Raw genomic sequence first — 14,048 nt, 5'->3', positions numbered from 1 at the left:
TAAGTAAATAATTTAATGCCAGATTATTATCCTAACCTAATTTATGATATTACAGTTTGTTTGGATAAGTTACCATAGGATAGTTTCGGTTAGATTAGGCTAGGTTACGGTTAAATAAAGTTTGTTTAGACTGTGTTAGATTAGGTTAGGGTTGGCTTGGTTAAGTTGGGTTGGGTTGGTTTTGGTTGGGGTAAGTTATATTGTTAGGTTAGACAATTTAAGTTAGGTAATGAAGAGGTTAATAGAGCAGTGGAGGAAAAGAGAAAGAAGTGGCTAGATTGGGTACAGGACAGGGGTTCAATTGAAATGAGAACTGAATATACTGAACGGCCATACCACGTTGAGTACACCGCTTCCCGTTCGATCAGCGAAGTTAAGCAACGTTGGGTCTGGTTAGTACTTGGATGGGTGACCGCCTGGGAACACCAGATGCTGTTGGCATCCCTACGTGAAGTGGGGTTGGTGGAGGATTAGTGCCCCTCCCTGTAAAACAATTAACTCTCAGCCCTTGGCCACCCTGTCTGGGATACATGGCGTCTGGCAATGAATGAATGAAATGATGTAAAGAGACTAGTGAAGAGGAAAAAGGAGGAGGTAAATTATGATCTAGGAAGAAAAATGAATGCAAACAACTATGAAACTAGGAAGTTATTTTGAAAAGAGGTGCAGAAATGTGGAAGTGAAAGTGGAAAGAAATGTGAAGGTGTGAAGGATGTAGGTGGTAGATTATTAACCCATGGGGATGAAGTAAGGACCAGATGGAAAGAATATTTTGAAAGCCTGATGAATGGGAATAGAGAGAGTAGAGCCACTGTAAACATGATTGGTTTGGGGTGTGTGCAGAGAAGGAATGCAGTGCCAGGAAATGTGACCCTTGCACAAGTGAAGAGTGCTGTGAAGTGGCTGAAAAATGGGAAAGCAGCAGGGGTTGATGAGGTGTCTTCAGAGATGATGAGTGTAGTGTAGAGAGTGGAATTAAGTGCTTGTTGGAGATATGTAGGAAGGCAGGGATGAGTGAAACTGCCAGCAGAGTGGGAAAAGGCTGTGATTGTACCCCTGTACAAAAATAAAGGTGAGCGAAGTGAGTGCAAGAATTATCATGGCATAAGTTTATTGAGTGTGGTAGGATAGGTACATGGAAAAAATATTATAAAATAAGAGAGATATCGGAAGTCCTAGAGAGTGATGAACAGGGTGGCTTTAGGAGTGGCAGAGGATGTGTGGGTTAAATATTTGCAGTAAAACAGATAGTGGAGAAGGCTTGTAAGAAGGAGTATAAGGTGTTTATGGCATTCATGGATCTGGAAAGCGCATACGACAAAGTAGACAGAGAAGGGTTGTGGAAGGTGTTGCACACGTACGGTGTACATGGTAAGCTGCTAGGTGCCGTCAAGAGTTTTTATGATGGTAGTGAGGCATATGTCAGGGTTAATGGGCATCTAAGTGAATGGTTTACGATCGGTGTGGGCATGTGTCAAGGTTGTGTGATGTCCCCATTGTTGTTCAATATATATATGGATGGGGTGATGAGAGAAGTAAAAACATGAGTAATGGAGAGGGAGATGGAGTTGGTAATGAATGGTGATGGATGGAATATCTCAAATTTGTTGTATGCTTATGATGCAGTGCTACTTGCAAATACTGGACATGAACTTGGTAGACGGGTGCAGAATTTTGCTGATGTCTGTGAGCGTCATGCCTTGAGAGTAAGTGTAGAAAAGAGTAAAGTGGTGGTTATTGAGAGAGAAGGTGACTCCCAGTGCGATGTTACAGTGAATGGAGAGAGACAGGAATTTCGATTCGTATCTCCAATCAAAAACACTTTCTCTTTCCTTTCAAACTTTTCCAAGTATGCATCCATGTTTGTCCAGAACTCCTCTCTCTCTCTCCTTGCATGATCTTGCGTTGGCGCATACATGCACACGATTGTACTCATTTTTATTCCAACTCTCAATCTTACCCACACAACCCTAAAGCCAACTGATCCATACTTTCTTATATTCTCCTTCCATCTGTTACTTACACCAATACACACTCCTTCTTTTGCTCTCTCATTCTCACCTACTCCTGCACATTTTCCCCAACCATACTCCCATTCTTTTACACTCTCACCTCGCCATTTAGTTTCAGTTACTCCACATACATCCACTTTTGCTCCCACAAGCACCTAGACAATCTCTCTTTCACCTCATCATTTACACCCCTTACATTCCAAGTAGCTATCTGTACCATGTCACCATGTCCTTTGTTCGGTCCTTAGTCATCACCTTTTGGTCAGTCCTGGTCTGAGGCTTCTTGTTCGTATTTTTAGCTGATTGTTTTCTGGGGAGGGGCACTAATCCTCTGCCAACCCACTTATTGTCATGTAGGGAACACTTGTTAATTGGTTATAAGGTTACCACCCAGTGTTGTAAATGCTTTCCTGGTTTACAGGAGCTCATTTAGCTTGCCACTCAATGTAGAGCTACCCTAAAGACAAAATCACTACATTAAGTGGGTGAAAGTATGAAATACGTTACATGTTTATTGGAAAATATATGTTATTCATATTTTTCCCTTGTCCTAATTCTTCTGTATCACTTTCGAGAACATGGGCAGATGTGGTCGTAGAAGCTACCACATCAGCTTCCCTGTGCTTTTCAGCCTGTCTCTTGAGTCTTTCGACATCAGCTGCCATTTTTTGGCATCTCCTTGAGTCGGCTCTATCAAGAGGGCCCAACTGGAAAGAGCCTTTGGTCCCCACTTTAGCTCTGTGATCATCTAGGTATTGCCTGTCCTGTATAGGAACCAGAAAGAAGAAATATGTGCATTATATTGCATGCCCAATGGGATTCAGCTGAATAATGCACACATAGAACCAATTATAAATCAGAGAAAATATTCACCTTCTTTCTAGGAGGACAAGTGCAGACAATATGCTGGACTTGACAGTTTTCTTTGCTGCACTTCACAGATTTGTCATCACAGTTACGGACAGGCAATTCACATATACAGGCGGAAATATCAAAAAGCTTATCTAACTTTGCTTTCAGTTTCTGTTCCTGAACTGTAGGAAGAGATTTCCTGTTGATGGCCTTTGCTCTCTTGAAGCACGCTCTGTTGACCATTTTCACGTAATACTCTCCATGCAGGGTAAGCCGTGGGTTGACTGCCCCCCAGATGTCGATGACATCCTTTGCTGTCATCTTAGCAGTAGTGTAATCATTTACATGGGGATGACTGTTCTGCAGATAATAGCAATACTGTATTACTTGGCAGAGTGTAGGCGGTTCGGTTTTATCCAGTGGCGAAAGGTGACTGCAGAACTTTTTGGCTGTACCAGTCCAAGTTGACACTGCAGAATTGCGAGTTCTTCCCATTTTCAAGAAATGTATCACAACGTAACATGCCTGCAACATGACAAAAGTCAGGCTCAGTGAATGCACATATACTATGCTTTCATACAAACGAAAGTCAGAGTAAAATTGTGAAAAACTTCAATGGGTCACTGATATTTGTATTTGTCTTTAGATCTATTTCCTCAAAAAACTATACAAGTGATGGATCTAAAACTTCTCGTCAGACATCATAATACTGAGTCCTAACTATCTCTACTTGTCCAAGATAGTAGTTTTATAATGAACCTACCCTACTGAGCATTGAGCCACCTGATATGGAAAGAAGAGTCATAAAAAGTAACAGAAAGGGAAGGGAGAGGTAAGATGAGAGGAAGGCAGACGGAAATAAAGTGAGAAAGGGGAAGGGAGAAGTTCAGTACTACCATACATCAAGTGAGTGGATGATTGTTGCCACCACCTCATAATTTCAGTCATTGTTTAAATTATGCAATTACAGTTGCTGTATGTAACTTTGTTTTAGAAATGCTTTACATTTAAGCTTTACTGGTTTCTGTATTTCCTCAGGATGTACACATTAATCTGTTGATTCCAGATCAATGACTTATAAAAGTATTACATAGTTGCATTGATGTACCATGAAGTACTTGCCCACTAGATAGTGTACCGTTGTGTATGTAATGAAGTGATCTGTGATTCAGGTGTGTGGTGAGAGGGCAACTGGACATGCACAAGGCAGCTTGCAGTCAGTTCATCTGAGGAGCTGATGTTGACCCCTGCTAAAAGGTAATGACTGTGCCAAGACTCAAATCTTCATGTTTATGTTTCTGCCTCTGCCTTTATAAAGTGTTGTACTGTAAACCATTGTTTTGCATGGCTATAATGTATTCCTAGGTTGTACCATGCATTGTGTAAGTGAAATCTGCACAGAAAAAAAAAGCTTAAGAATCCCCTTATTTTGGTATTGGGGAAAATTGAATTATAAATATTCCCAAAGATTCCTCTTTTGGCTCTTTAAAGTTTTTGTTATCTTCAGTACAGGAGTGATTCCAGTATAGTGTGGCTTACTGTCAAACTGTGCCACAGTTGATGCTATCCATGTCTCTGATGCACAATAATGAGGTGGTAGGAAGTTCAGAATACATTCCAAAAGTAATATAGCAGTTACTTGATGATTACACATTTTAAGGGTTAAAGATGTATTGGTCATGAATGAAACAGTAAAGTGATATTAAATGTTAAATTATATATTTTTATAAAAGTTCATGTTGTACACAGATTTTCAAACAAGCCTCTAGTAAGACAATGACACAGTATTTTTTCTTTAGCTGTTTTAATAGACATTTCTATATGTCTTTTATTGCTTTGCAAATTGAATAACCATTAAAATGAACCTGAACATTTTTTTTTTCTTTTTTGTCAGTATAAATGAGCTCCATGCAAAATTAGGGTTCACTGGACCATGTAATTAACTTCATGGAAATGCTGGTCTAATGGCGGCTGTTGTTCCAGGTTCACAGCTGGAGTCAGAGCAGTAAAACAGTCATAAACACTGTCGTCACTGCCTGAGTAATGGATGATAAGTACAAAACAGGACTGAGGGCACATCTTAAGTTGTGTTAGCACATCCAACAAGAGGTACCTCAGCCAACAAATTATGGGTTATTATCCATGTAGTGTCCTGTGGAAGATTTTTTTATTTTTTTCACAAAGCTGATTTGGATTATATACCTGGTGTGGTATCCTTTGCAGTATCTTTTACGGCAGAGACAATGGGTAACAGCATTTGAAGTAAGGAAGATGGTGGTAATATGCCTGAATTGACAGCTTGACTCAGCAGTGATGGCCTGTATGTTTAAAGTTATGGTTCAGAAACATTCATGTGTTAGCAATATTTAATCCTTTGGCCGTGTTAGGTGACTGTGGTCGCCCTACCAATTATTCTTTGTGGCAAGTCAGGCAACCACAGTCCACAGCCGAAAAAAACACATTTCCATCTACACGTCTGTTCTTTTTCTCTAAATACAGTAGGTTTTGATTTCTTTTATGTGCCAACAAACAGTATACATGTGTCTAGTGTATATATACAAGTGAAAAACCTTGTTTGAAGTAAATATCTTGTCATTATAGCAAAATTAGAGAATAGCACAAATTAATTATTTTTTCATTTTTTTCTCAGGAAATTACAATGTTCTTGTACAAATATGGTTAGTTTTGATTTCTCTGTATGTGCCAGCAGACAGTGTACTGTACATGTGTCAAGTGTAGATATACAAGTGAAAACATTGCTTGTCATAAATAATTCCGTCATTATTGCAAAATCACACAATTGCAAAAATTAATTTTTGCATTTTTTTCTTATAGCCTTAAAGTTTTTTCATAGAGAAATGTGCATTTTTTACCATTATCACACTAAAAAAATTAGAACTTCACAGTCATTTCCCATTGGAAAAGTAACAATATAATTAGCACAATTTTTTAGGGACTTAGGCCGCAACCAGGGGAATGACCGAGAAATGATAGGTCGTGGCCAAAGGGTTGAAGGAATAATAGTCTGTGTTGAAATTTTATCCATTTTTTATGTGTTGAAATTTTATCCATTTTATATATTTACTATTATTATCCAGTAATAGTGATGAATTTTTGACACTGTTCATTGTAATGGGAGCATCTTATGACTGAGCATGGGTACAATGAGGGTAAGTCATCCTGTTGGTGGTAGACAGTAAGATTAACACCAAGGTAGAGTAACTGAAGCATAGTAGAAGTTGAGAGAGGTGGAAGGAATGATATAATGGAGGTGGTAAAGGAAGAACCAAATGTAAAGTTAGAATGTGAGGTGAGTTACAAAATATTGGAGGTGGTAAAGGAAGAACCAGATGTACAGTCAGAGTGTGAGGTGGGTGACAAAATATTGGAGGTGGTAAAGGAAGAACAGTCAGAGTGTGAGGTGAGTTACAAAATATTGGAGGTGGTAAAGGAAGAACCAGATGTAGAGTCAGAGTGTGAGGTGGGTGACAAAATAATGGAGGTGGTAAAGGAAGAACAGTCAGAGTGTGAGGTGGGTGACAAAATATTGGAGGTGGTAAAGGAAGAACAGTCAGAGTGTGAGGTGGGTGACAAAATATTGGAGGTGGTAAAGGAAGAACAGTCAGAGTGTGAGGTGGGTGACAAAATATTGGAGGTGGTAAAGGAAGAACAGTCAGAGTGTGAGGTGGGTGACAAAATATTGGAGGTGGTAAAGGAAGAACAGTCAGAGTGTGAGGTGGGTGACAAAATATTGGAGGTGGTAAAGGAAGAACAGTCAGAGTGTGAGGTGGGTGACAAAATATTCCTCAGTGACAATGAGACTGTCCTGGACACAGTGTCCTTAGCTGAAGTTGAGCAGTTCAGATGTTTAGAGTGTGGTAAAGCATTTCCTTTTAAGAACAGTCTTACCCAACATGCAATTATTCATTCAGGAGTGAAGAATTTCAAGTGTGATGAATGTGGTAAACTGTTTTCTCAGAAGTTTGGTCTCACTCAGCACCTATTAATTCATTCAGGAGCGAAGAATTTCAAGTGTGATGAATGTGATAAACGATTTACACAGAAAAGTCATCTCACTCAGCACCTATTAATTCATTCAGGAGTGAAGAATAACAAGTGCGATGAATGTGGTAAACTATTTGCAATGAAGCGTAATCTCACGAAACACCTGTTAATTCATTCAGGAGTGAAGAATTTCAAGTGTGATGAATGTGGTAAACAATTTACACATAAGTATAATCTCACCAAACACCAATTAATTCATTCAGGAGTGAAGAATTTCAAGTGTGATGAATGTGGTAAACAGTTTACAGATAAGTGTAATCTCACCAAACACCTATTAATTCATTCAGGAGTGAAGAATTTCAAGTGTGATGAATGTGGTAAACAATTTACACAGAAAGGTAGTCTCATCAAACACCTATTAATTCATTCAGGAGTGAAGAATTTCAAGTGTGATGAATGTGGTAAACAATTTACACACAAGCATGATCTCACTCAACACCTTTTAATTCATTCAGGAGTGAAGAATTTCAAGTGTGACGAATGTGGTAAACTATTTGCACGGAAGAGTCATCTAACTCAGCACCTATTAATTCATTCAGGAATGAAGAATTTCCAGTGTGATGAATGTGGTAAACAATTTGCAGTGAAGGGTCATCTCACTCAGCACCTATTATTTCATTCAGGAGTGAAGAATTTCAAGTGTGATGAATGTGGTAAACAATTTACAGAGAAGGGTAATCTCGCTCAGCACCTATTAATTAATTCAGGAGTGAAGAATTTCAAGTGTGATGAATGTGGTAAACAATTTACACACAAGCATGATCTCACTCAACACATTTTAATTCATTCAGGAGTGAAGAATTTCAAGTGTGACGAATGTGGTAAACTATTTGCACAGAAGAATTGTCTCACTCAGCACCTATTAATTCATTCAGGAGTGAAGAATTTCAAGTGTGATGAATGTGGTGAACAATTTACAGAGAAGGGTCATCTCACTCAGCACCTATTAATTCATTCAGGAGTGAAGAATTTCAAGTGTGATGAATGTGGTAAACAATTTGCACAGAAGAATTGTCTCTTTCAGGAGTGAAGAATTTCAAGTGTGATGAATGTGGTGAACAATTTACAGAGAAGGGTCATCTCACTCAGCACCTATTAATTCATTCAGGAGTGAAGAATTTCAAGTGTGATGAATGTGGTAACCAATTTGCAATGAAGGGTAATCTCACTCAACACCTTTTAATTCATTCAGGAGTGAAGAATTTCAAGTGTGATGAGTGTGGTAAACAGTTTTATCAGAGAAGCAGTCTCATCAGACACCTATTACGTCATTGTGCAGGGAAGAGTTTCTAGTGTGCTTAATGTGGTAAACGGTTGACTCAGTTGATGTCATCTGACACTGTTTAATTCATTAAGGAGTGAAGAAAAACAAGTTTGATGAATGGGGTAAATAGTTTTAAGTTCTCTCCAGTATCATTTCAGGAGTGAAAAAATTTGAATTTGTGGTGACTGGAAAACTGTTCAGAAAAAATTCTTAACCCAAGATGTCCTGTCGACGTATGGGTACGTCACAACGTTTTGTAACAGCCAGTCCCGTCGACGTATGGGTACGTCACAACGTTTTGTAACAGCCAGTCCCGTCGACGTACTGGTACGTCATGCAATAGACGTGTTGCCGGTTCTGGGTAAACATGGCCAGTGCACTCTGCCATGTACTTAAAAACTTACGGTAAATGTATCTTTTAATTTAATTTATCATTTGCACTGAACAAGACGTGATAACTTTAACCTGCCCCATCCCGACCTTTTTGGACCTTTTTTTTTTTTTTTTTTTTTTTTTTTTTTTGCTCAAACATCCGCTTTTGGTGAGAAACATCGAAAATAATGATGCATAGAGAAATCGCTCACCTGAGGTTTAAAATACCCGATTTAGGTACAAGTTCTTCCTTACCTGACTGGGTTTTCTAACAGGCTGGCACTAAAGAAAATGAGTTCTATGGGAGGGTAACTATTTTATTCACTCATAAACAGTATTTATTTACTTACTTGGTACGAATTTATATGTAGTACAAGAGTATATTGGTTTTCAAACAGTAATATAGTCATTATAAGCATTGTTTCACTCACTAATTCATCACCATTCATGACCTTTTTTTTCCAACATTACCTGATCATCATTTCTCTTCCTCTAATGCTGTGTAAACATTGTCCTCCACATTGTCATCGATTGGGGAATCACTCTGGCCCTGAATGTCTTTATTGGCCAGGTCACTGGTAACAGGTGAGTTGCTGAGACAATGGCGTGGGGGGGGGGGGAGGTTATGCGGTGTAAGGCATTGTTCCTGCTTGGCATCTTGTAGAGGAATAGAGGAAGGTGTCCCGTGTATACGTGCCAAAAATCACTCGCGAAAATTGAAAATTGTGCAAATTAGGGACCTTGCAATGTTGCCGCGTTAATTCCCGTCGCCGGGACGGCGCGGGTTAATTCTTTGTGGCTGGAGGAAAGGAGCCACCATGTTGGAAATGATGTCAGCATTCACACTGTAGACAACGCTCCAATCCATCACACAATACTTTACCAGTAAGATATGATAGTTGTACCTGCATGGCCACCGTAGATCTGAACTATCCCCTTCAGGTATGTTGTGAAGGAATACTTTTCATGGTGTAAATGGATGGTACCTGTTAGGTAAGTGAATTGTGGTGAAATCGACCAGATGTAGCTTACAGCTACACCATACCCGAGCGGTGCTCGTACCTCATGAGGTGGAAAGTGTTAAATGTATGCCGTACAGAATCAGTTGTATAAGTTTATAATAGTATTATCAATATTTGATAACTTCATTATTAGTTTTCTGAAAAAAACAGTTTCAGTGACCCTGAACTACAGTACAATACTTCAGGGGAGTGTGACGAAATACCGAATCGGCGGTCATTTACCAAATCAACACTGAATTAATTGACACGTTTTAATTGGCATTATAGATTTTATTACCATAGAGGTTCATACTCACCTAATTATCCGAAATCTAGTCAAATTTTTGTATTTAATTTTACCTTTTAAAAAATCCGGATTCACAGCGAAAACGCGCTAAAATTAGCGGAAGTGTTTCTCTTTTAGCTCAACAGCTTTCCTTGGCAGACATCTGCTTTGTATAAATATTAATTTAACATACAAGTGCATTTATTTGCACTTTAAATCAGTATCTGTGCAAAATATAAGTCTGTCAAGGCATGTTGGTGATCTAAAGTAGAAATACCTGCTAACCTTAGAACGTTTTCGCCCTGACTCATAATATTCTATTAATAGTTAAATTAAGCTTAGTGTTTTTACTGAATTTCAGATAATTAGGTATGCATGATCTTATATGGTGAAGAATATAATATTTTCACAACAGTAAAGACTGCATTCCAGCACTGGGAACTTCCGACGAGCAGCCAGCCACCACTGTTTTCGTTTATTGTTATTGGCTAGTATACAGAGGATTAATTTCCCTACTGTGCTTTTCTCAGTGCACATACACATTGGAACAAAACATTAGCAATTATTCCTCTGTCACTGGACATTCTTAGAGGTCAGAAATAAACACAGTGTATGCTGGCTAAACGTAAACAAAGCAGACTATGCTGCCTCAGTGTGAGTAGTGACGTCACGGCCAATCACAGGCCGTTTCAGAGTCACGTGATTTTTCGGCTACTTTATTATTTTTTCATGTTTCTGCACATTTCTTTTGGAAATAATAGTTGACATAGTTATTTTCTGTGTATCTTTTACCCATAGAAGTATCTAACTTCAAAAAAATTTTGACTGGAAACTCGTCTAATGCAAGGTTCATAATTTGCACAATTTTCAAATCTCACGCTTGATTTTGGGTACGCAGGGTCGGGAGACCTTCCCTTACCTGCCACTGGGCGGGGACACTCGGCAACCCTGTGAGACCTGCGCTCAACCTCGGCTCGGTCACTCACCTGTTAGCAGTGACCCAGGTCAGACATGGCGCACAGAGGTCTCTCAGAGGAGCAAATTCAAGCAGCCCTGGACGCCTTCACAGGCAACAGTGATTCATCCCTTGATGATGATATGGCAGACAAGGATTATGTACAACCAGAGGAAGAGGCAAGTAGCAGCAATGATGAGGAGGTCCTGTCCCCGAGGAAGCAGCGCTACGTCACTTATCGTGCCATGAGAGTGGGCCAGCCTGCAACAAAACATCATGCAATCACCTCACTGCAGCCCCTACGTGATGTGGAGGCCGAAACCGAGGACGAGGACGGAGCCGTGGGACATGCTGCCACGTGGTACGGCCACGAGATCATCATTCATCGCGGCCCCGAGCGCACAGCACACCGTTCTATGAGGTATGGGCCTAGTGTTTTATTTGGGGAGGGCAGAAGTGGCGTGGAAGGAGTGGGGAGTGAAATTGAAAGTGTAGGGGCGGTCACTGAAAGTGAGAGTGGCGGGAGTGAGTCATCACTCTCATGTGGTGGTGTGAGGCAGCGGAGCATATCACATGGGGCAGTGAGGGTGCGTGGTGAATCACGTGGTGTGGTGATGGAGCGGGGAGATGAGATGGAGCCACTCCCCGGCACGTCTTATGCTCCCCAATATTCCCGGACTTACTCTCCACAGCCCCCTGATGTTCCCCAAGGCCGTAAGGGTAAGGGAAAGGGGAAGGGCAAAGGGTGAGGGAAGAGGAGTGTGAGTGGGGAAGCCCTCTGCACTCCTCCTCCCCAACCTCTCCCACCAGCATCTCCTCCCCACCCTGACGAAGGCGATGATGGGGGCAAGGCTAATGTGAGTTGGAATTGGGAAGATGGCAGTGATTTCTCTCCCATCATTCACCCCTTCACTGAGCAGGGGCGCGCTGCTGCACGGCTCTTGGGATTCACCGTTGCTCCACCAGGCTGGATTTTTTCCACCTGTTCTTCGGTGAGGGTTTTGTGGAGCAGATTGTGGAACAAACCAACCATTTTGCTAGCAGCCAACGCCGTGAGAGTGAACGACTGGGCACAAGGAGCCGGCATTTGATCATTTACGATTACCCTGTCTCCCTGGCAGAGATGTTTGTATTTTTTGCCTTGGTACTTTTTATGGGTATTTTATGTAAAAACAGAATTCCGGCATACTGGACAACGGACCCTATCATGCAGACACCTGTATTTGGCAAGATCATGAGCCGTAATCGGCAATCAGCAAATTGTAAGCCGCCTCCACTTTTACGATGCTGATGATTTTGCCAATGCAAATGACACTGATAAGATGAGGCAAATTAGGTTGGTTTTTGCTCACCTACGGCAAACATTCCGTTCCTCATTTTATCCCTATAGAGACCTTGTCATAGACGAGAGTCTCATGTTGTGGAGAGACAATATTTCTTTTTGCCAGTATATACCCAGCAAAAGGCACCGTTTTGGGTTCAAGATCTTTGTTATGTGTGATTGTAGGACTGGTTATGTGCAAGACATAGTCTTGTACACCGGTCCACAGACAGACATAATAGAATATCAGAGTATTGGACTGTCTGGAGCATTGGTAAAGACAATGATTGAAGAATACCTTCATCATGGTCATGTCCTCTACCTGGATAACTGGTACACTAGCCCTCTTCTCGCTCGTTATCTACACGTGCTTGACATGGGACTCTGTGGTACCGTCAAGGTGAATTGGCGTCACGTGGTCAAGGTGGGGCGGAAACAAGAAAAAAATGAGGTGATCTTCTTCAAGGCTAACAACATCCTAGCTACAGTGTGGAACCACAACAGAGAAGTCTGCCTCTTGTCCATGGTTCACCGCCCATTGATGCACCGTACAAAGTCCGTGGATTACCGTAGCGAGAGGAGGCGGGCATCTGGAAACCCGAGTGTGTGCTGGATTATAACATCAACATGTGGCTGGTGGACCAGTCTGACTCCATGTTATCCTCTGTCGAGTGTGCCAGGACCACAATGAAGTAGTACAAGAAGCACTTCTTTCACCTGCCCGATATAACTGCCCTCAATTGCCACCACCTGCACGCCATGACAACAGGAGTGCAGGAAACCTTTGAAGGGTTTGAGGGAGCTTGGCCGTGAGATTATAGCCCAGTATGCGGTCGAGAGGACCCAACAATGCACATGCACTACCCCTACTGCCCAGACCCCTGAGAATTTTTGCTCCCCATTTTCTCACTCCTATACCTCCCCAGCCAAGTAGACCAAGGCCCCAGCACAGGTGTCGTGTGTGGTAATTCCAGTGTGAGACCCACCACTCAGAGAAAAGACACCCGCTATGAGTGTGTTGAGTGTAAAGTGGGTCTCTGCATTGACCCTTGTTTCAGTGAATATCACACCTTGATGCAGTATTAATATGGTGTGAATGTGATATGACGCTCATACTCAGGAAAAAATGCGACATACAGACGCTCAGTGTAATTATAAGGCCCGTAAATATGTAAATAGTAGTATAAAGTGGAAACGGGTGTATTGTAAGTGGAAAATTATTATCTAAGTGCATAAATATATTCTAAGTCGAAACATTCCTAGCGAGTGTATATAGATGCGATATTCTGACGCTCAGTGTAATAAATAAGGCCCTAAAATATGTAAATAATAGTATAAAGTGGAAACAGGTGTAATGTAAGTGGAAAATTATTATCTAAGTGCAAAAATATATTCAAAGTCAAAACATTCCTAGCGAGTGTATACAGATGCGATATTCTGACGCTCAGTGTAATAAATAAGGCCTGTAAATATGTAAATAGTAGTATGATGTGGAAACGGGTGTAATGAAAGTGGGGAAGTATATTGGAAGTGAAGAAATAAAATATAAGTTGAAACACGAGTGGTAGCGAGTGTGCTTACTACGTGAATATGCGCTAGCATTTCGCTAAATATCCTCATAAGGAATGTAAATAAGTGAAAACATTTACATTGTTTGGAGAATGGTATAATATCATGGAAACAATAATATGAAAGTAAAAAAAATGTAATGTACGTTGAGAGAAGTCATAGCGAGTGTGCTGAGTAGGGAAATATGCACAATAATTATGCTAAATATCTAAATAAGGAATGTAAACAGCTGAAAACATTTACATAATGCAAAAAATGGTTAAATGTCATTGAAACAGTATTATGCAAGTAGGAAAAATGATATGTTTCATGAAACAAGAAACTTAGCAACTAACTTGTAACCAGTGTGAC

General features: G+C 40.6%; 1 non-coding gene across 1 annotated transcript; it reads left to right on the top strand.

Annotated features, from left to right (window-relative positions):
- Window positions 1-322: 322 nt before the first annotated feature.
- LOC145410887 (5S ribosomal RNA) lies at window positions 323-441 on the top strand. The gene has a single exon (XR_013899338.1). It is a non-coding gene; the product is annotated as a 5S ribosomal RNA (ribosomal RNA).
- The last annotated feature ends 13,607 nt before the right edge of the window (window positions 442-14,048 follow it).

The sequence above is a fragment of the Coenobita brevimanus genome, chromosome 86, assembly GCF_032717465.1.
Source record: "Coenobita brevimanus isolate Jiangsu-jjx chromosome 86, ASM3271746v2, whole genome shotgun sequence".
Classification (NCBI taxonomy): Eukaryota; Metazoa; Arthropoda; class Malacostraca; order Decapoda; family Coenobitidae; genus Coenobita; species Coenobita brevimanus.
Note: the sequence above shows the minus strand (reverse complement) of the source record. Positions and strands in the feature narration are given on the sequence as shown.